The 20,052-nt window shown below is 46.8% G+C and overlaps 1 non-coding gene across 1 annotated transcript; it reads right to left on the bottom strand.

Moving 5' to 3' along the window:
• Window positions 1-7,673: 7,673 nt before the first annotated feature.
• Window positions 7,674-7,777, bottom strand: LOC120705372. Its single transcript, XR_005687953.1, has one exon. It is a non-coding gene; the product is annotated as a small nucleolar RNA R71 (small nucleolar RNA).
• Between the last annotated feature and the right edge of the window lie 12,275 nt (window positions 7,778-20,052).

Genomic DNA, 20,052 nt, shown 5'->3' with positions numbered 1-20,052 from the left:
TTTTCAAAAAAAGTTGCCTTTTATGACACGTATTCCGCAGCCCCCGAGCCTTGAATTCAAATCTTTGATTTGGGGTTAAGGGTCCAGGAGAATCGTGTTTCGTCCTCGTGATCTTTCTGAAGTCATCAGGGCTGCAGTGATTCTTCTGAAAAGTTGTCAGTGCGGTGTACTATTTGCCAGTGGGTTCACGTGGCAGGTACTGTTTGTGGAATATTTTCTATTTTGCATGTGAGTCTCCTTGCCTTTGGTTGTCACGGGCTGAGCTGCGGCTCTGTTGCTTCTTCTATTTAAGCAGTGTCTCTGGCACTTGTTTCCTCAATCTTTGCAGTTGTAGCAATGGGTTCCAAGTGGAGTTCTTCGCTTGAGAGTATCCGACCTCCTGATGGGAGCACTCGATTTGTCCTTGTAGGTGCTAGAAAAGTGTTTGCGAGCAGCACAAACACTTGTTATCTCTCAGGCTGCCACCTTTACTTCTCACATCGCAGCCGTCCTGGTTGTCTTGATAGGGAGCTAGTGGAAGCCATGTCAGAAGCTTTTTCGGGTAGGAACTGTGGTTGTCTCCCCCATGATGGCTTCTGGAGAGATGGAATTGTTTTTGTTGCAAAACCTATAAGGGAGAAGAGCAGATGCAAGAAGAGGGTTTGCGATGTTCTGGACCATCCATATCTTCTTACAACAAGCTGTTTCCTCCCTAAATGTATCTGGGTTACTCCCCTTTGGGAGTAACAAGCTTTGTATCTTTGTATCAGCCCTTGGGCTGTCTCCTTTGTACTTGAGATTGAGTAGTTTCAGGTGATGAAACCTTTTAGATCTTTGTATTTTCTTGTTTTGGAATGTAATCCTTGAAAGGAAATTTCCTTTTTTGCGTAGATTCTGCTTCTTGTGTGGGGAGGTCAGAAATTTGCTTGCTGAAATAATTCTGGAACTGGTGCGTGACCCTTGAACTTCTTGTTGTTTACCGTACTGCCACGGGGTGTGCTTATTTAACTGTTCGAGTAGATCTAGGTTTTGCACGCTTCCTTAACCTCCTCTGCCGACACCAAAAAAACTCATCTACTCTCGCCTCTAAGTGCCGCGAGAAACTAGCCACCGCTAGCCCCCGAGCGTGAAGCAAGAGAGAATCATTCTCATGGCGCCGAAGAGGTTTGCTACGAAGGGGAAGGTGGACGACACTGCCGTTGGCGAGGCGGAGGTCCACGGGTGAAAGTCGAGTAAGTGTACCGACTCCCATCTTCTGGATCTGGTGGGAAAGCATCTTCTTCAACCTCGCAATGTTATCCATTGGCGTGAATCTGCAGGGGAATCTTTTCCCCATGAGGAAGGAAACGAATCTGTTGTTTTCCTTCCTTATGTTCTTCGGGGCCTCGATTTTCTTGTTTCTGATTTCTTCTGGGGCCTCCTTTTCCATTGGGGGGTTCAGGTGCATCACTTGACCCATAACTCTATTCTCCACATCTCGATTTTCGTCCATCTTTGCGAAGCTTTTCTGGGGATCGAGCCCCACTTTGATTTGTTTCAGTATTTCTTCCATCTGAAATCTCATCCCAACTATTCTAAGGTAGATGTAGTTGGGGGAGCTGGGTTGCAATTCTGTCAGGGGAAGTAACCCAAGTATATTCCTTATGATTTGAGTGATAAGGTCATCGACTGGAAGTCGATGTGGTTTTATATTAGGAACCTTTCTTCTTCTCTTCCTACTCGCACTCCTGGGCCCCCTGTGAAAAAATCGAGTTGGAATTCCAAGGGAAGCGGGGGGGATCAGGTTAACTTCCTTCTTGAGGAGATCGAGAGGCTAAAGGCGGATCACCAGATTTGTGGTGCTTCTGTTGTTGCGCATTGGTCGATGTGGAGGATCCAGCCATTGCAGCAGCAGGTCCATTTGGGATTTCAGTATACGGGAGGGTCGGATCCTTCCCATTATAGCCGAGCCAAGATTTCTGAGGAAGATCTGAAGGATCGGGTGTTGGGATTGCTGAAGAACATGGCTGGGACGGCCAACATTGCTAGGACTTTCAGTGCTAGCAGGTGTCCTCGGGAGGTACTGTTTCCGAGTAGTCGACTGAAGTGTAGTTCGAGTACTTTTTGTCGAGTAGTCGAGTTGATCCAGTGTCTTTCGTGCAGATTAATCCCAAAAACTATCAGAGTAGGCCTCCTCTGCCTGAAGATGTGCCTTTGGCGCATACTGACTCAAGTGTGCCTCTGACTTCTTTTGTCTTGTATTTTGGTTCAGATTGACCGTTGGACCTTTGATTTGATTGTAGTTGTATCTTTTTTGCAGGTCCGTAAGCCAGTCGGACGACGTCTGATGTTGCGGACCAGATAGCGGATGAGCCGGCAGTCGAGTCTACAAGGACTCGGAAGCGAGGCGCCGCTTCTGCTGGTAGTAGTGATAGGTGAGTACGGGTTATTACTTTTCTGGGTTGTTGCGTTTGATTTTGATGGTTTTTTATCTTCTTAGGCCCCTTTCTCCTTCCAAATGCAGGCGGTGGGCTCTGTTGAGAGCTTGGCCATCACGACTCCCGCTGCGCCGGCTGAATCTAGCGGGAGTGGCTCTGCTAAGGCGCAGAGTGCTTCGGGGCTGAGTGTGGTCCCAAAGTTTACTAGATCGAATAAATTTGTGCTCAAACACTCCTCTCAGTAAGTGCGATTGTTGAGCGACTGCTTTTTTGCTTTCCTTTGATTTTGCTGTTGAAGTGTCGAGTGCTTCTTCTTCTTTTTGTAGCAATCCGAATGCTCTTGGGTTTGATGAGTCGGAGAAAGGGATCTTTGGTTCCCTTTAGAACATCACACAGTTGCCTCCTGGTTCGCCAAAGGAGGGTGATCGGGTGGCTGATTCTGCTGCTGGGGCGGTGGAAAATCTGGTCACCGAGGAGGAGGACAAGAATTCTCTGGTGGCTGGCACCGGTAAGTGACTTGATGTGATTGACTGGTTTTTTCGTTGAACTTTTGTTAATGTCCTTGGATTTTTCAGATAAGCAGACCGGTGACCAACCGAAGAGTCCTCCGTTTGCTGCTAACATTGATCCGATTCCGCTGCAGCCGTTGCAGCAGGAGGCAGAGAAGCCGGTCGGGGAGTCGAATGTTGTTGCCCAGGGGATTCTGGGCTACCATTCTGCTCTCGTTGTAAGTATCTTTTTGTACTCGAGTACTTTTGTTGAGTTGTCGAGTACTTTGTCTTGATCGCATTTTGTTGGCAGGATCTGGCTAAACAAGTTGCTGAGCAAGCCGAGTTTCTTCGATGGACTAGGGAGGATCTTCGGTTGTTGGCTGACCAGTCGCTACAGTTTGAGAAGATGGCTGCTCTTGAGAAGTCTACTCGGGAGCAGTTGGAAAAGGTCAAGCTCTTGGAGGCCCAGGTGGAGACTTTGGAGCAGGAGAATTCTGCCCTGAAGGATAAGGCCTCCAAGCTGCAGGAGAAGGTCAAGGCTGCTGCCAAGGAGAAGAGAGGTATTCTTTTCCTTCTTTGATGTCTATCCTTCGAGTAGTTTTCTTCTGTTCTCATGTTTTCCTTGCTTTGACAGAGCTTAAAAGCTTGTTGTGTGAAAGGATAATGAGGTGACTGATCTAACCAATATTATGTATCGTCACGCAGATGCTGTGGAGAAGCTGACCAAGATCAAGGCTGACGCTAATAAGCAAATGGTCAGTGATATGAAGCAGATTAGAGACTTGGCGGTTGATCGTGATCAGAAGGCTTAGCAGCTAGCTGATCTTGAGGCAGCGGCTCAAGTAGTCGTCGGGATGGTCGAGGATGAAGAAGCTGGCGAGAAGAGTCTGTTGGAGCATCTTCGTGAGGCCCCCCAATGACTCAGTAGCTTCTTCTCCGACACTTCTAGGGATTACTTGGCTCATGCCTTAGGATTAGTTAAGTCCTTTATCCCTTCTGTGAACTTGTCCTTTATTGGCGATGGGGTTGCCGTTGGCTATTCGGATGAGTGATTCTCTGAATATGTCACGGAGATGAAGCCCATCGCTGATAAGGTTATCAGCGGCTTGGAGCCAGCACCAGAGGCTTGAACAGTTGTTGTAATATCCTCTTGGCTTTTTGTGTGGGTGTGAGTCCACTTGAGTACTTTGATCATTGTGATGTATAGTACTTTTTTTCTTTTATTTGACGGCCGGTTGGCTGGTTGCCTTTTTCATGAAGCTTGTCATTGGCTGTCTTGAATCATTTCTTCGAATACCATAGTAGTCGATTTGCTTGTCGTCTCGTGGACGAGTAGTTCCTTTGTAGGAAATGGAGAGATTGTTCGAGTACTATAGTAGTCGATTATTCTCTGCTTTTGTGGATGATAGTTCCGTCTTGGTAGAAGGAGATTTTGGTTCTTCATAGGTCGAGTACAGTGGTAGTCGACGAGTTGTCGTCTTGACGACGAAGGGTTCCTTCTAGGAGTTAGAAGTTTTGTGTCTTCTCGGAGTCGAGTGCGTAGCAGTCGATGAATTGTCATCTCTTGGATGACTAAGTCCTTTTTGGAGATAGGGAGCTTGTCCCATCCGAGGATCGAGTACCGAAGTGGTCGATCAATTATCGTCTCATGGACAAAGGAATTCCTCTTTGGTGGAGCTCATGTCTCTAGGTTTTACTCCTGAAGATGGTAGAGAACTTGTCTCTTGGGCCGTGAAGCTCATGTCCCCTAGCCCCAGCTACCCGATTCGCCATGCCTTTGACCTTAACTTAACAAGGATAGGTTGGTATTCGGAATAACGGATGGAGTATCGACTCTTGAAGAAGGAGCTCATGGCTCCGGTGATGAGATCTTCTCTTTCATCCAATTTTGAAGCACTCGATTTCTTTATATTGGAATCTTACTCGAGTGGATCCATTTTGGCCTTTATTGGGTGTAAGACCGAGGATCGACTTGAATATTTGTCTTCTGCCAACACGAGTGGTGAACTGAGTCAGAGCTCGGGCGAACCCATCCTAGCCTTTATTGGGTGTAAGGCCGGGGGTAAGCCCAATAGATGACTCGAGTCAGAGCTCGGGCGAACCCATCCTAGCCTTTATTGGGTGTAAGACTGGGGGTAAGCCCAATAGATGACTCATTTTAGTATTTGGCTTCTATCAACACAAATAGTGAACTGAGTTAGAGCTCGAGCGAACCCATCCTAGCCTTTATTGGGTGTAAGACCGAGGGTAAGCCCAATAGATGACTTGATTGCTACTTCGAGTAATTTGTGGTTGAGTCAGAGCTCGGGCGAACCCATCCTAGCCTTTATTGGGTGTAAGACCGGGGGTAAGCCCAATAGATGACTCGAGTCAGAGCTCGGGCAAACCCATCCTAGTCTTTATTGGGGGTAAGACCAGGGGTAAGCCCAATAGATGACTCGTTTGAGTAGCAGACATGTCTAATTCCTTATTGGAAAGGATTTTGCTCGTGTTGGTGTTGACGGTGCTTAAGTGCCATTTTCACCCGTCAACTATACTCAATAATAAAGGAAAACTACATGACTTACTCACATATTTGTATCACTAACCTCGCTCCATAGTTGTTTTCAAGTTTTGTACATTTCAGATGAGCAGGAGCGGAATAAGACGAAAACACGCAGCAGACGCCATACAACTACGCAGAATATCGCATCCGGCATCACACCCTTACAAAGAGGGCCCACATGTCAGAGGAAACGGGGCCTCCACATAAGATGCACCAGAGGATAAGGATAAGGATCAAAGAATATACCATCCAGCAGAAGATCAGGCCGAGAGGCTGCCAGGTGGGGTCGGCCGACCCCCTGGGTCGGCCAAACCTGGCCTGGTTCCCGTCCAGCTGCACTTCGAGGAGGAGTGGCCGCCAAGGCACCTGATCACCTTCCATATGTGAGTTGGCGGGAAACCGACCTCTAGAGCTATAAATAGACCTCTCCTCCACCCCCCCCACACACACTTCATTCCATTCTCTCCAAGAAGGCTCTCCTCTCTCTTGCTCTCTTAGCTAGGTAGTGGAGCTAGGCTAGTTCTCTTTAGCAAGCAAGTCGTCCTCGGGGTCGTTGAGCAATACTCGGCTCCTGGTATGGCTTTGTATCCGACTTGTCAGACTTCTATTCATAATATAGAGTTTTGCCATGGTTGCTTTGCTGTCTTGATAGTTTATCAATCCATACTTAGTTTGTTCATAAGTTATGCTACGGTCTTGGTTAGGCCAGATGATCCGGGTACGGATAGAGGTTCGTTGTGCTTTCGGGCTTACTCTAGTGTTTTACTCGTCCATCCGAAGGGTGGGAGACCTGGGGGCACTAGAGTAGTGACTTCATACACGAGCGTGGTGCTCGGGTATGCGGGATCCTTCGGATATGATCGTGCTCCACGATGTGACTGGGGTAGACGGCAGGTGGTGACAGCCCTGTCCGTTCGGCGTAACAGTGGTGTTGCGTTTAGCATAGTCCCCGATGTTCGGGTTCGGTGTAGAAGTTCATGCAAAGAGGTAACGGGACTGGATGTACTCCGGTGCGGGACCTTCTCCCCGCTATCCCATTTCCCTGGCACCTGCAGTCCTAACCATGATCTAACATGACCCCAGCTTTAGATAGAAGCACTAGGACACCTAACCTAGCCTAAGCTCCAGCTGACTTGACGTAGGATAGAGTAGTTCTTTGTTTTATTGTTTCTCTCCTTTATTCCTTCCTCTTGGAGTGTGGATGTGTGCTGTGTCGCATTACCCTTGCTTATTCTTTATCTGTACTTATCCCTGTTCGTATTGCCTATTGCTTGAGGCACAATGTCATGGTTAATGTTGAGTACAATACCTTTGCCACTGCCGTCCTTTGGGACACAAATAAATAACAATACCCTTACTCTCTGGGTGAAATGGTACAATGGTATATCCGTGTGCTTGCGGATCCATCTGTAATTGTATTGATTATACCACGAGAGTGGCACCCCTTGGGTGCAGTTGCTAGGATGGGTTCGGCGCCCTCATTTCTAGTGATTGCACTAAGGACTGCCAACAGGCATTTCTGGCGCTGTTGCTAAGGATTAACCATTCCCAGTGATTGCGCTAAGAAATGTCAACAAGCATTTTTGGCGCCGTTGCCGGGGGACGGCATGTGAACAAAGATATTGTGCTGATATTAACTTAGACCTTGTACTCAGGACATAGTCTTTACTCTTTCAGGCTAATTTCACTTTAAGTCTTCTTTTATTTTTGATTTGAAAGAAGACAGGGGTAGTGTATGACTGGTTTCTCCCTGCCGGAAAACTACACAGACAATCCAGAGAGGCTCGTGAGAAGGGCACGACCTCGCGTCGTTCCTCCTCTCGCTATCCTCCCGGCACATGAACCCATTTTGGAAGCACCACTCGTTCTTGAGGCTGTGGTTGAAAAGACTCTCCGCGAGTTCTCCGTCCCCTCCACCGACAATGTAGCCACTGGCCCCAACATCAATGTCGGGGATGTGAACTTCGAGCTCAAATCAAGCCTCATCAACATGGTGCAGGCTAGCCCATTCCGTGGCAAGCCAAATAAGGATGCAAATGCATATTTGCAGAATTTTCTGGAGCTCTGCGACACCGTTGTCATACGGGGTGTCGCCGCCGATGTTGTCAAGCTTCGTCTGTTCTCTTTTCCCTCCTGGGGAAGGCGAAATAGTGGTTTTATAAAGAAAAGGACATCGACACCTGGGCCAAATGCTCCAAGGCGTTCCTCGCAAAATTCTTCCCGCTGGGAAGAACAAATGCCTTGCTCGGGAGAATTTCAAGTTTCCAGCAGACAGGGATGGAATCCATCCCAGAAGCTTGGGAGAGGCTGCAGGAATACATCCTGGCTTGTCCTCATCATGGCATGGATGAGTGGCTCGTCTTGCAAAGCTTCTACAACGGGCTCACAATGGCATCTCGAGCCAACATTGATGCTGCTGCTGGAGGAGCCTTCCTCGACCTGACTATCGCCAAAGCAAAAGAATTGGTCGAGAAAATGGTCTCCAATCAGTGGTGGAGCAATGAACGAATCCAACCCCATACAAAAGGCAAGCATACCGTCAAAGAGACGGATATGATTGCCGCGAAGCTGGACCCCCTAATCAAGAAGATGGAGGAAGGGAGCAAACAACCGATCCATGCTCCTGTTTACGCCATGGGTTCGCACTTCACATGCGAAGTCTGTGGTAATGAAGGACACTCGGGGAACGACTGCCCCGAAACCCGTGAAGATTGCGCCTACCTTAACAACAACAACAACAACGGGTACCATCCACAACAAGGAGGCCAGGGGTGGAACCAGCCACGTCCACCTTTTCAGGGAGGTAATAACTACAATCCTTCTTATAATTCGAATTTCAATTCAAACCAACCTCCCTTGAGAGAACTTATTCTTGGCCAAGTTAAAATCAACAAAAATATAAATAAAAAGCTTTTGGCCAATGATAAATCCCTGGAAAGTTTAAATGTTAAGCTTGAAGCTTTGTCTTCTACTCTTAAAAACCAGTTAAGTTTCAACAAAATGATTGAAACCCAGCTTGCACAAATTGCTGCTTCGTAACCTGCTGTTGAGAGCGGGAAGATCCCGGGGCAACCCGAGTCTCCTGTTGAAAATGTTAGCATGGTGTCTACCAGACAGGGTAACTCATCCCGGAGGCCACCACGCAATAACCATACAGGTAGGTACAATCCCCCAAGGAACGACGTTTGGGATGGCATGGTGGTAGTGGTGCAAGAGGATCCAGGGGTCCCCATGATCAGCTGCTCGATCTACATCAAACACTTTGAGCGATGCCTATGCGATCTGGGGGCAAGCGTGAATATAATGCCCAAGGTAATATATGAAGCACTTGAATATCCTGCTCTTTCCCCAACAACTATGCTCGTACAGCTTACAGATTCAACCATTCGGTATCCCGAAGAGATAGCCGAACATGTTTTTGTACGAGTACGAGACTCTTTCGTCCTTGCCGACTTTGTAGTAATGGATATGGAGGGCGACCTTGGAGTCGACCTCGTACTTGGGCGACCTTTTCTAAGGTCTGCCAAGGCAAGGATCGATGTTGGAAAGGGAGAAATCCATTTTCGTGTCGGAAGGGAGGATATGTTTTTCAGGTTCAAGAAGAAGGAAGAGCAGCGCTTCATGATCCAACAAGACAGTGAATGGCAAGCACTCTGGGGTGCACCAGAACCCCGGCCAGATCAACGACCCTCCGCACCTAAAAGAAAGAAGAAGAAAAAGAAGGTGTGGCGGAAGGTCGAGAGTTCGGCCTCGTCCAGTTCTCCAGGACGAGCCGACGAATGGTAAGAATGATGGAGAAAAGTCGTGCACGTTGGACTTTAAACGACGTGCCCTTGCCAAAGATAAATTGGTATTTATCTCATATTTGCTTTCTCCACTTTTCAACATTTTTTTGCACCTTATTTGTTTTTCTCCACTGCATGTTTGAAATTTTCAAAATTATTTTCTGCATGCTGGAATTTTTCTAGCACTTTTCCCTTTTTACAAAAAGACCAAAAATATTTTTTGAGTTTTAAAATCCTTTGGGAAAAATAATTTGAACATCTTTTTGAGCAAACTTTTGGCCGTGCACCATATTTCCAAAGTTCATAACCATTGAGGAAGCATCTGGCCAAAGGGGCGCACCAGGGGGCCCACCCTAGGGCCGGCCGACCCCATAGGTCGGCCTACCTAGGACCAACGGCTCCTGGGCCCCACCTTCTCGAACGGCTACCTGACTGTTGTGCCTGGCTATTCCTCGGGTGCACTCGCCCAAATTCCTTTAAATTGAGGCCGAGAGAGGGGTGATGAGCTCTCATGCTCACTCTCTCCACTCTCACTCCCTCTCACACATTCTTGCTCGGGTTTCCTTTGGATTTTGACTCAAGTTTGATTGCAAGAACACTCTCTCTCTCATTTCTTTGCTGCAAGATTGATCACATATTTGGAGGAACAACTTTTGGGTAAGAGTTTCATTTTCATTTCACTAACGTAACCCGAATCGAGTTGTTCTCGTTCATTCTTGTTTGTTCTTGTCGCAAGCATGAGAGGCGCAGGGCGGAAAATTTCCGGGGCTCTCAAGAGGATGACGAGGTTGGGCTCATCCCGTTCGCAGGGCGAGTCGAGCTCTCATCATTCCCCCGAACCTGCACCAACACCGACTACAATGGATTATGAGTAAGACGAACAAGAAGAACAGTTCGAGGAGCAAGCTGCAGAACCACAAGCCGAGGACATGGAGATAGATGAAGATGATGCACCATACCTCAACTTGCAAGATGACCGCGAGTGTCAAGCCTACGCCATGATCAAGAATCGATGCTTTGATCATACCAGAGCCTTCGATCCGGACCTTCTCGAAAAAATAGGTATGGACGTTGACTTCGCTCGAGTTTGGCATGCGGTTGGATGGGATGGTTTTGTGCCCGTTGAGAAGAATGGTTCTCGTCTCCTCACCATCCAGTTTCTTTGCACTCTTCGGGAGGTGGACGATGGTGTTTCTTTCCAACTTTTTGGCGTTGAACGCTATTTTAATTGGAGAAATTTCAGTCACCTCCTTGGTTTTAGTGCGCCCTTGCCAGTTTCCCTTGCAAAAGCTTGCCGCGGTTTTGATCGACATGAGTTTATGGTTTGATTTCGGGTCAAGTTGTTCATGGCAAGTTTGCACCTCGGTGCAGTGACATTCAAAATCCGACTCTTCGTTTGATGCACAAGTGGGTGGCTATCACTCTCTTTCCAAGAGATGATCCACGACCAGTGCGGAACAATGAGTTGATGATATTATACGCCATGGTCAACAAAATCCGAATCTCCTCCGCACAAGCAATGGTTAAGCAATGGCTCACAAATTTTCGGATGACGGGTCCTATTGAATGCACTTCTTTGATCACCCGCATCGCATCAAACATGGGAATCTTAGATGGGAACCCCGTTCCCTTCATTGAGGAGCCCCGTGTTATGACCGATGAGGCATACTTGGTTTAAGGCCACACACTCAAGAAAGGCCCGGATGACTCCTTGATTTTCTTTTCTCTTGGTTATGCAAATGAAATCCCATTACCAAACACGGGGTATCATCTGTATAACTGCCGTTTGCTAACCATCCCTCTTGTTCCATAAGAGGAGAGCCCTAGGCATAGTGTTTCTGGTCTTCCTGGTAGGGTTACAAGAAGCAGGGACAGAAGGGAGGAGTTCATGCAGCAGCAACCTCAGCCTCAACCACAGCAATATGAGGCTGGAGGTTTGTCATGATAGAGTGCCAGCTCCACCGAGTGGGCACGGCAGGCCTCAGGGCACCGGTCCACCAGTTCCAGCTCCAGTGGTCCCCCGCGACATACAGCTTCGTCCAGAGGTTTCGCCACTCTGACTCGGTAGATGGGCGAGCTGAACGTGCGCACCACCAACATCGACGAGTCGCTGGGCCAGCACATTGAGTCAACTCAAAACTGGCAGCGATACACAGGCGAGAGGATCCGCAACCTGGAGCAGCAACAGCAGCAATCCCAGGAGGAGTGGAGGGCCTACTACCGTTGGGCTGGGTTTAATCCCAACCAACAGCAGTGAGCCTGAAGCTTGGGGGAGGACTCCCATGAGAGATACCTTGTGTCAATCTCTATCTTTACTGCTTTCAAAACCTTGCATGAAACCAAACAAAAATTTGCAAAATTCTGAAAATCCATAAAAATTCGCATAACTAAAATCAAATAAAAAATGGCAAAACCTTTAAAAACTCAAAAATATTTACTTGCTTTCCAGTATGTGTAGCAAGCATGTGTAGTTTTTTCTTGTTGAGATGATGAATAGTTACTCTGTTAGTTCTTTTAATACACTTAGTTACAACCTTGTGCTCTCCCTAAGTTCTGAGTTTGGTGGCTAGATGTTCAAACCTTAAGCTTGAAACTTGTGGGTAGTGAAAAAGTAGAATTCGAATCTAGGTTGCTGTGGGTTATGATATGGCTGAAAAGAGTTGCTATGATCTTCTCCTACGTGATGCTTGATATCCAGAGTATTTCATTTCAAAAATACAAAAATAAAAATAAAAGTTCCTCGGTGATATGCAATTCCCATCCAGAGCCATATGAGTTACAAGTTTGAACAGCCTTTCCACATATGCAACTTGTCTTCTCATTGAGCTTTGTCAAATTGTTGTGACCCTTTGTGAGAATCACTTCATACGCCCATGATCAAGATCACGTACACAACCCCTCACATGCTATACTTCTAACACCTGGAAGATAGCAATTACATCCATCCATCCACAAATAAAACTCCATGTTGTACCATGTTTATCTCTCTCCAAAGTTATCATCATGATGTATGGGCTATACAAAAAGAAATAAAAGAAGCATACCCAAAGAAGGTATGCCACATGCCCACAAGACATGTCAAAAAGAGAGAGAGAGAAAAGATGCATACCCAAAGAAGGTATGCCACATGCCCACAAGGCGTGTCAAAAAAAAGAAAAGAAAAAAAAGAAAGAGAAAATATAGCCCATACCAAAAAAAATTATAAGGGAAAGAATTCATATGAAGGAGTTTCATCCACCATCCACCAAAAATATCCACACACTTGCACATCTTGATCAAGGCTTATGACTTGTTTCTCCTGTGGATCTAGTCTTTGACTTAGCGAAATATGAGAAGCAAGTTTGCCATTATATCCTCCATACCTACAGATCCACCAAAAAGAAGCAATTATAAGTAGGATGGAAAAAGAAAGGCGCATAAAAAGGCCTTGGTGAGGAATGAAACACATTGAGCGATCCGAGAGATCACCTGAGGAACTACAATATTTCTTTTCAAAAACTTAATAAAACCTCCGAATTGATGGTTGAACAAAGGAGTGGTAAGTGGTACTCTACAAGCCGTTTTGACCCTCAACCGCCAAAGATGAGGATGATGCTATAAGCCCCATAGGAGTAAGGTAAAAGGTGCGAACAAGGCCAACTTATTCAGAATAAAGGTAAGAACACTCGGTTGTGCCTTGGGCATAAGTCAGGAATGTGACATTGTAGCAACTCCTGATCAACAACCTAAGTCTAAAACTTTGCTCGGGATGAGCAAAGGGCTAGCTTGGGGGAGTTGTTGATGGTGCTTAAGTGCCATTTTCACCCGTCAACTATACTCAATAATAAAGGAAAACTACATGCCTTACTCACATATTTGTATCACTAACCTCGCTCCACAGTTGTTTTTGAGTTTTGTACATTTTAGATGAGTAGGAGTGGAATAAGACAAAAACACACAGCAAACGCCATACAACTACGTAGAATATCGCATCCAGCATCACACCCTAACAAAGAGGGCCCACATGTTAGAGGAAACGGGGCCTCCACGCAAGATGCACCAGAGGATAAGGATAAGGATCAAAGAATATACCATCCAGCAGAAGATCAGGCCGAGAGGCTGCCAGGTGGGGTTGACCGACCCCCTGGGTCGGCCGAACCTGGCCTGGTTCCCGTCCAGGTGCACTTCGAGGAGGAGTGGCTGCCAAGGCACCTGATCACCTTCCATATGTGCGTTGGCGGGAAACCGACCTCTAGAGCTATAAATAGGCCTCTCCTCCACCCCCCCTCCCCCCACACACTTCATTCCATTCTCTCCAAGAGTAGTTCTTTGTTTTATAGTTTCTCTCCTTTATTCCTTCCTCTTGGAGTGTTGATGTGTGCTGTGTCGCATTACCCTTGCTTGTTCTTTATCTGTACTTACCCCTGTTAGAGTACTGCCTATTGCTTGAGGCACAATGTCATGGTTAATGTTGAGTACAATACATTTGCCACTGCCGTCCTTTGGGACACAAATAAATAATGATACCCTTACTCTCCGGGTGAAATACTACAACGGTATATCCGTGCGCTTGCGGATCCATCTGTAATCGTATTAATTATACCACGAGAGTGGCACCCCTTGGGTGCAGTTGCTAGGATGGGTTCGGCGCCCTCATTTCTAGTGATTGCACTAAGGACTGCCAACAGGCATTTCTGGCGTTGTTGCTAAGGATTAATCATTCCTAGTGATTGCACTAAGAAATGTCAACAGTTGGCTCTCTTTTTTGTTGTCTTTGTTGGTAGAAGTTGGAGGTGCTCCGCTTGCTTTGCGAAGAGTGCTGCATTGAAAACTCGAGTGCTTTCCTTTTGGATGTAGGAAGCATTTTGAATGAATTTTCTGTTGAGTAGAATCAACCGTCGACTGCTTTGGTTGAGAAGGAGGTGCTGCCTTGTCGCGACGTTGTTTTCGCGGGTTGTACCCGTAGACATCAGGTATCCGGTAATTGGATGTTGGACTGTAGGCTTCGACTTCCTCATGATCTTCCCTTTTGTTGATGATGACTATTTTTGCGTTGCGGCCAATGTTGATAACATTGTGTAAGTCACTGTTTGGAGTAGTCGAACGAGTCGCCAAGTTGTTGATGATGCTCTGTCTTGAGAATCATCTTCGGGTTGTTGTCTAGATGGACGGTGACTGTGATTCCCGGTGGAGGATTTTTATGGCTAGCTATTGCTGCTTCAGTTATCTCCGGTTCAGGGAGGAATTCGTCGTAGTCCAAGTCTTCTAGTGCTGTAGAATCACTTTTTCGATTTATGGTGTCCGAAAGAAAAGCCATGAAAATTTCGTGATTATGGCCGTGAATTTTTGAATTGATGTTGTCTTCCCTGAGCGGGAGACCTTGCTGGAATGGTAGTTCTTCGTCTTCCGAGAGTTGCTGCCTCTCTGAGGACTGCAATTCCATTTTTGTAATGGCTGTTGAAGTCGACTCCTTGTCGGATTCAGTCTTCTTGTCCGAATCGAGTTGTAGTGCGAGCCGGTTTCTTTTGAGGACTTGGTCCGAATCTGGAGAGAGTCCAAGAGTGTGTCAAAGAAGGTCTTCATCATATGGGAGGGTGCCAGCTGGGAGCCATCCGCCTTCGATTCGGACTGAAAGTTCATTTATGAATTTATCATATTTTTCAAAATTGTCACGTTCCTTTGGAGAAAATAGCTGTGAAATGCGGAGAACTTCTTGCGGAGTAGGGGAATTTGGAGTTTGGATGGTGTTGCACCCGCGACTCATGTAGTCTTTTATTGAAACAAAGTCTTCTGCAGGGTGAGATTGTGATAGATATTGATCCACTTGAGTTGCTGACTTGTTTTGTGAATTGTCCCACAGCTTTTTCGCTTTGGATTGCTCCCAGAAGGCTTCGAGCTTGTGGGGATTGTTTAATCCTTCCATGAATAAGTCGATGTCATGTGACCACTCGGCTAATTCATCTTCAAAAATTGGTTCCTCCAATTCTTTGAGATATTTGATGAAAGCTTGCTCTTGTTCCAGCTTTGCGGAGTTGAGAGTCCACTGGTTGGAGGATTCTTCGAGAGAAGTGCTGATGTTGAATGTGTCTTCAGCTTTCTGGAGGCAGTGCTCGATCTTATCATCGATGTCATCGATGTTTGAAAAAGTGTTCTTCGACTGCTTCTTTTTGCGAGCAATTTTCTTGAAGCTAGTCTTTGACTTTTTCTTCCAAAAACTTGGTTCAGTGATGTAGGTGCAATTGGGAAGTATGGTCTTTCCGTTCGTGGAAGTTTCTTGCTTGGAACCTTCCAGCAATTTTTCCAAATCCTCTTCCAATTCGGAGAGTGTTTGATTGCGTCGAATTCGGGCTTCATTGTTGAGGTTCGAGAAATCGATTTCTTTGAGTTGATCAATGAATTCGTCGAATTCATGGCGTTTTCAGTTTCTGAAACTTCTGGGGGATCTTGATCGGTTGAGCAGCATTCGAAGCCTCCTGATCCGTCGTCAACGAAGATCCAAGAGCCCACGTGAAAGGAGGTGCCTTTTTTTAGCACCAGACTATCGTCGAGAGGAGCCATCGGGTTCTTCTGACGATCGTTGATGAGAGGCCCCACGGTGGGTGCCAGCTGTCGGTGTTTTACCGTCGGGTTCACCGAGGGGTATCCCGAGGAGAGTGGTTATGAGTAGGGACTCGCCGAGATCAGAATACGATGGTGCAAGGAACACAAGGATTTAAATAGGTTCAGGCCGCCGGAGCGTAATACCCTACGTCCTGTGTGGTGGTTTGTATTCCCTCAGGTATTGTTCAATGTTTTTGAGGGGTTCCTGCTCGCCCTTATATGATCTGGGGAAGCAGGGTTACATGGAAATCCTAGTCGAGTTCTGTTAGGATTCTAGTCCGAGAGGTTCGGCTAGTTCCCGAGGCCGTCGACTAGTTCTACTCCTATTTGGGTAGGTACAAAAGAGGTAGGGTACGACCATGCATCATCCCCTACTCTAGAATATTCCATCCTGATGAGCAGTCCTGCTGCCCCAGGTCTGACAACCCCCTCTAGGCAGGAGGAGGGTTCAGATCAACTACCCAAGGTCGGAGACCAGGAACCACCGACGGCTGGGAGGATCTCATTTTCGAAATTTATTCGGATTTAGAGGAACAATCCGAAACTCTTTCAGCTTTGATCGGCAAATACATCCAAGAGCTCAAGTCAATTCCTCGCCCAAGAATAGACAACATCGATTTGATCAATGGAGTGGATCGCGTCTCACACAGCATTGCCGAGTGCATTGAATTAGCGAAATCAGCTCTCCAGCATCACAAAAGGGATGACATCCATCGAAAATCTAAGGAGCTTAGTCCACGACTTGATCGTCCAGGCGACATCTTCTCTGGGTTCGATCAGGTTGATTCCTCCCTCGCTAACTGCATGAAGTTGGTGGAAGCTACCTTACACCCGCAAAAAGCCCCGAGTCAGTATTTGGCCGGGAATTTTACAACTTTATGGATGGACTCGACCATCCGGATCCAATTGCCAATCTCGAACAATGGTTGGATAACATCAATGAATTTATGGAGGGGTTGTGCACTCCACTCTCCCCATATTTAGTCGACGACCCCTGGCAGCAACCAGAGCCGGTTGAAGATTATCAGTAGTGGCCAGATGATGTTGCTCTCCGAGTAGAGATGGGACTCCCAATTTCAACCTTCTGATCCACCCTCGGATTGACTTACCCCGCGGTCCCTCATGAGCAGGATTTAGAATTCGAATCTCTCTCCGATCTGGAGAAGGATTTACATGATCTACTTTTGCTCGGAAGAGAAGGGAATCAAGAAAGGTCTCTCACCTCCGATCGGGTCGATTGGGAATCAAAGAAGGAAGACCCAACCCACTCGGACTTTCCCCTCACCTTGATTATAAGTTCAACTCCTCAAGGTAGAACCGTGCATTGGCAGGAGAAGCAGATTCACCAAACTCTCGGGGTTCCTAGTCTTCAGAGCGATGAGCTTCCCTTCCAAGAAGGCACATCTCTAGGAGAAGAAGAAGACAACTACGGCACTAAAGACCCCTCTCGAGAAGTCTTCATCGTGTGCCTCTCTGAGATCCATGAATCAGACGATGATCCCATGGAATGAGTCGATCTTCTCGACTACAACTCAGATGACTTTGCTGAGTATCTCTCTGACGACAACATGGATACAATTATAACTGCAACAACGGAGATCAGGACAAACGTCAGCCACAACTTTCCGCCTGCTCCTCCGAGTGTCATAGTCACCGTTCAGATAGAAGATGACGAGGTTGACACTCAGGGGGAGTGCTGCAGAATTCGCAACCAGAAAAGAGCCATATGGCGTCACCGCACAGCAGAGCATCGCCAAGATCGGGGTGGCGACTCATACGACTACTCCAACAGCAACCTCTGCAACGTCATCAACATCGGTCATGACGCCCGCAACATAATCATCTCCAAAAGGCGGGAGATGGAAGAGATAGAGGCTTACAGCCCCATCTCCAACTATCGCATTCCTAAAGATTACTTGGAACAACCTCAAAAAGTGTCTGCACAGAAGTAGCAGCCACCAGCTAATCTGTCATGGTCAGCAGACCGAGAAGGCCAGCGCAACTCAACAATGTTTCAATCGAGCTCTCCACGGACATTGCTTATGCCACCCAAAGGGTAAGCACTCTACGTTTGAGTGCCATGCTCTGCGCAAGGCCCTGGGAGCTCCACTTCCAGGCAACGCACCGCGTCACCTGGAAAACTATAACAATCACTCGGAGAAGATACATTATAAGTGTTACCCAATTCTATGTTTCACTAGCTCATGCAAAGTAACCATTGTTTAGTGCATATCACTCAAAACAAGTGGTACGTTAAAAAGTTCGTTGTCACATCAACTAGCATTTCCTGAAGGAAAGGAGGTTTCTAACCCTTACAGTCACGGGAACCTTACCTTATTTATCTTGTATCTACAAAGTTATTGGCTGCAATGCTGCAGTCCTATAAATAAAGAGTTGGTTTTGTCATAAATCGACTACTTTGTCATTACGATCTGCGCTGACCTGAGTACTCGTGAAATGCGATTCATGCTACTATTACTACGGTTATGTACTTGTTGTCCCTACCAAACTACCTCGAGTACCTACCTTTCTCTGCTTTGCAGAGTCAAAGGCTCGGGTCTAATCAAGTAATTTTAGGCTTCCACGCCTATTAGGGCGTTGTCCCTACAAACTATCTTGAGTACCTACCTTTATCTGCTTCGCAGAGTCAAAGGCTCGGGTTTAATCGAGTAGTTTTAGGCTTCCACGCCTATTAGGGTGTTGTCCCTACAAACTACCTCGAGTACCTACCTTTCTCTGCTTTTCGGAGTCAAAGGCTCGGGTCTAATCGAGTAGTGTTAGGCTTCCAGGCCTATTAGGGCGTTGTCCCTACAAACTACCTCGAGTACCTACCTTTTTTTGCTTCGCGGAGTCAAAGGCTCGGGTCTAATCGAGTAGTTTTAGGCTTCCATGCCTATTAGGGCGTTGTCGCTACAAATTACCTCGAGTACCTACCTTTCTCTACTTCACGGAGTCAAAGGCTCCGGTCTAATTGAGTAGTTTTAGGCTTCCACGCCTATTAGGGCATTGTCCCTACAAACTACCTCGAGTACCTACCTTTCTCTGCTTTGCGGAGTCAAAGGCTTGGGTCTAATCGAGTAGTTTTAGGCTCTCATGCGTATTAGGGCATTGTCCCTACCAAACTACCTTGAGTACCTACCTTTCTCTGCTTCGTAGAGTCAAAGGCTCGGGTCTAATTGAGTAGTTTTAGGCTCTCACGCCAATTAGGGCATTGTCCCAACAAACTACCTCGAGTACCTACCTTTCTCTGCTTCGCGGAGTCAAAGGCTCGGGTCTAATCGAGTAGTTTTAGGCTTCCACGCCTATTAGGACGTTGTCCCTACAAACTACCTCGAGTACCTACCTTTCTCAACTTCGCGGAGTCAAAGCCTCGGGTCTAATCGAGTAGTTTTAGGCTTCCACGCCTATTAGGGCATTGTTCCTACAAACTACCTCGAGTACCTACCTTTATCTACATCACGGAATCAAAGGCCCTTTAGGCTTCCACACCTATTAGGGTGTTGTCCCTACAAACTACCTCGAGTGCCTACCTTTCTCTACTTCGCGGAGTCAAAGGCTCGGGTTTAATCGAGTAGTTTTAGGCTTCCACGCCTATAAGGGTGTTGTCCCTACAAACTACCTGGAGTACCTACCTTTCTCTGCTTCGCAGAGTCAAAGGCTCAGGTCTAATTGAGTAGTTTTGGGCTTCCATTCCTATTAGGGCATTGTCCCTACAAACTACCTCGAGCACCTACCTTTCTCTGCTTCGCGGAGTTAAAGGCTCGGGTCTGATCGAGTAGTTTTAGGCTTCCATGCCTATTAGGGCGTTGTCCCTACAAACTACCTCGAGTACCTACCTTTCTTTGCTTTGCGGAGTCAAAGGCTCGGATCTAATCAAGTAGTTTTAGACTACCACGCCTACTCTAGCAATCCAGCATGTCACTCTAATACGAGCGTGTAATTTCTGATTCGCCTAGATCCCGATCTACGGATCGCTTAAAGACTCAACCTTTCTCTATCTCGTAGAGTCGAAGGTACGGGACAAATCGAGCAATCACTTGGCTTTCACGCCTACTAGGGCAATCTAGCATATCGTTGTGCGCGTGTAAATCCTGATTCGCCTAAGTCCCTATTATAGACTACATATCGAGTGCTTTGTCATCGACTACCTAGAAGGATTCCTACATCCTACGTAGTTCGACCACCGCACACGATTCTCTGTCTACGTCCTATGATTGCAGATACTATTTCCTCGAGATAGTACTTTGCACATATCA

This window comes from Panicum virgatum, chromosome 4K, assembly GCF_016808335.1.
Source record: "Panicum virgatum strain AP13 chromosome 4K, P.virgatum_v5, whole genome shotgun sequence".
In the NCBI taxonomy this organism is placed as follows: domain Eukaryota; kingdom Viridiplantae; phylum Streptophyta; class Magnoliopsida; order Poales; family Poaceae; genus Panicum; species Panicum virgatum.
This window is presented reverse-complemented; position numbering and strand designations above follow the sequence as displayed.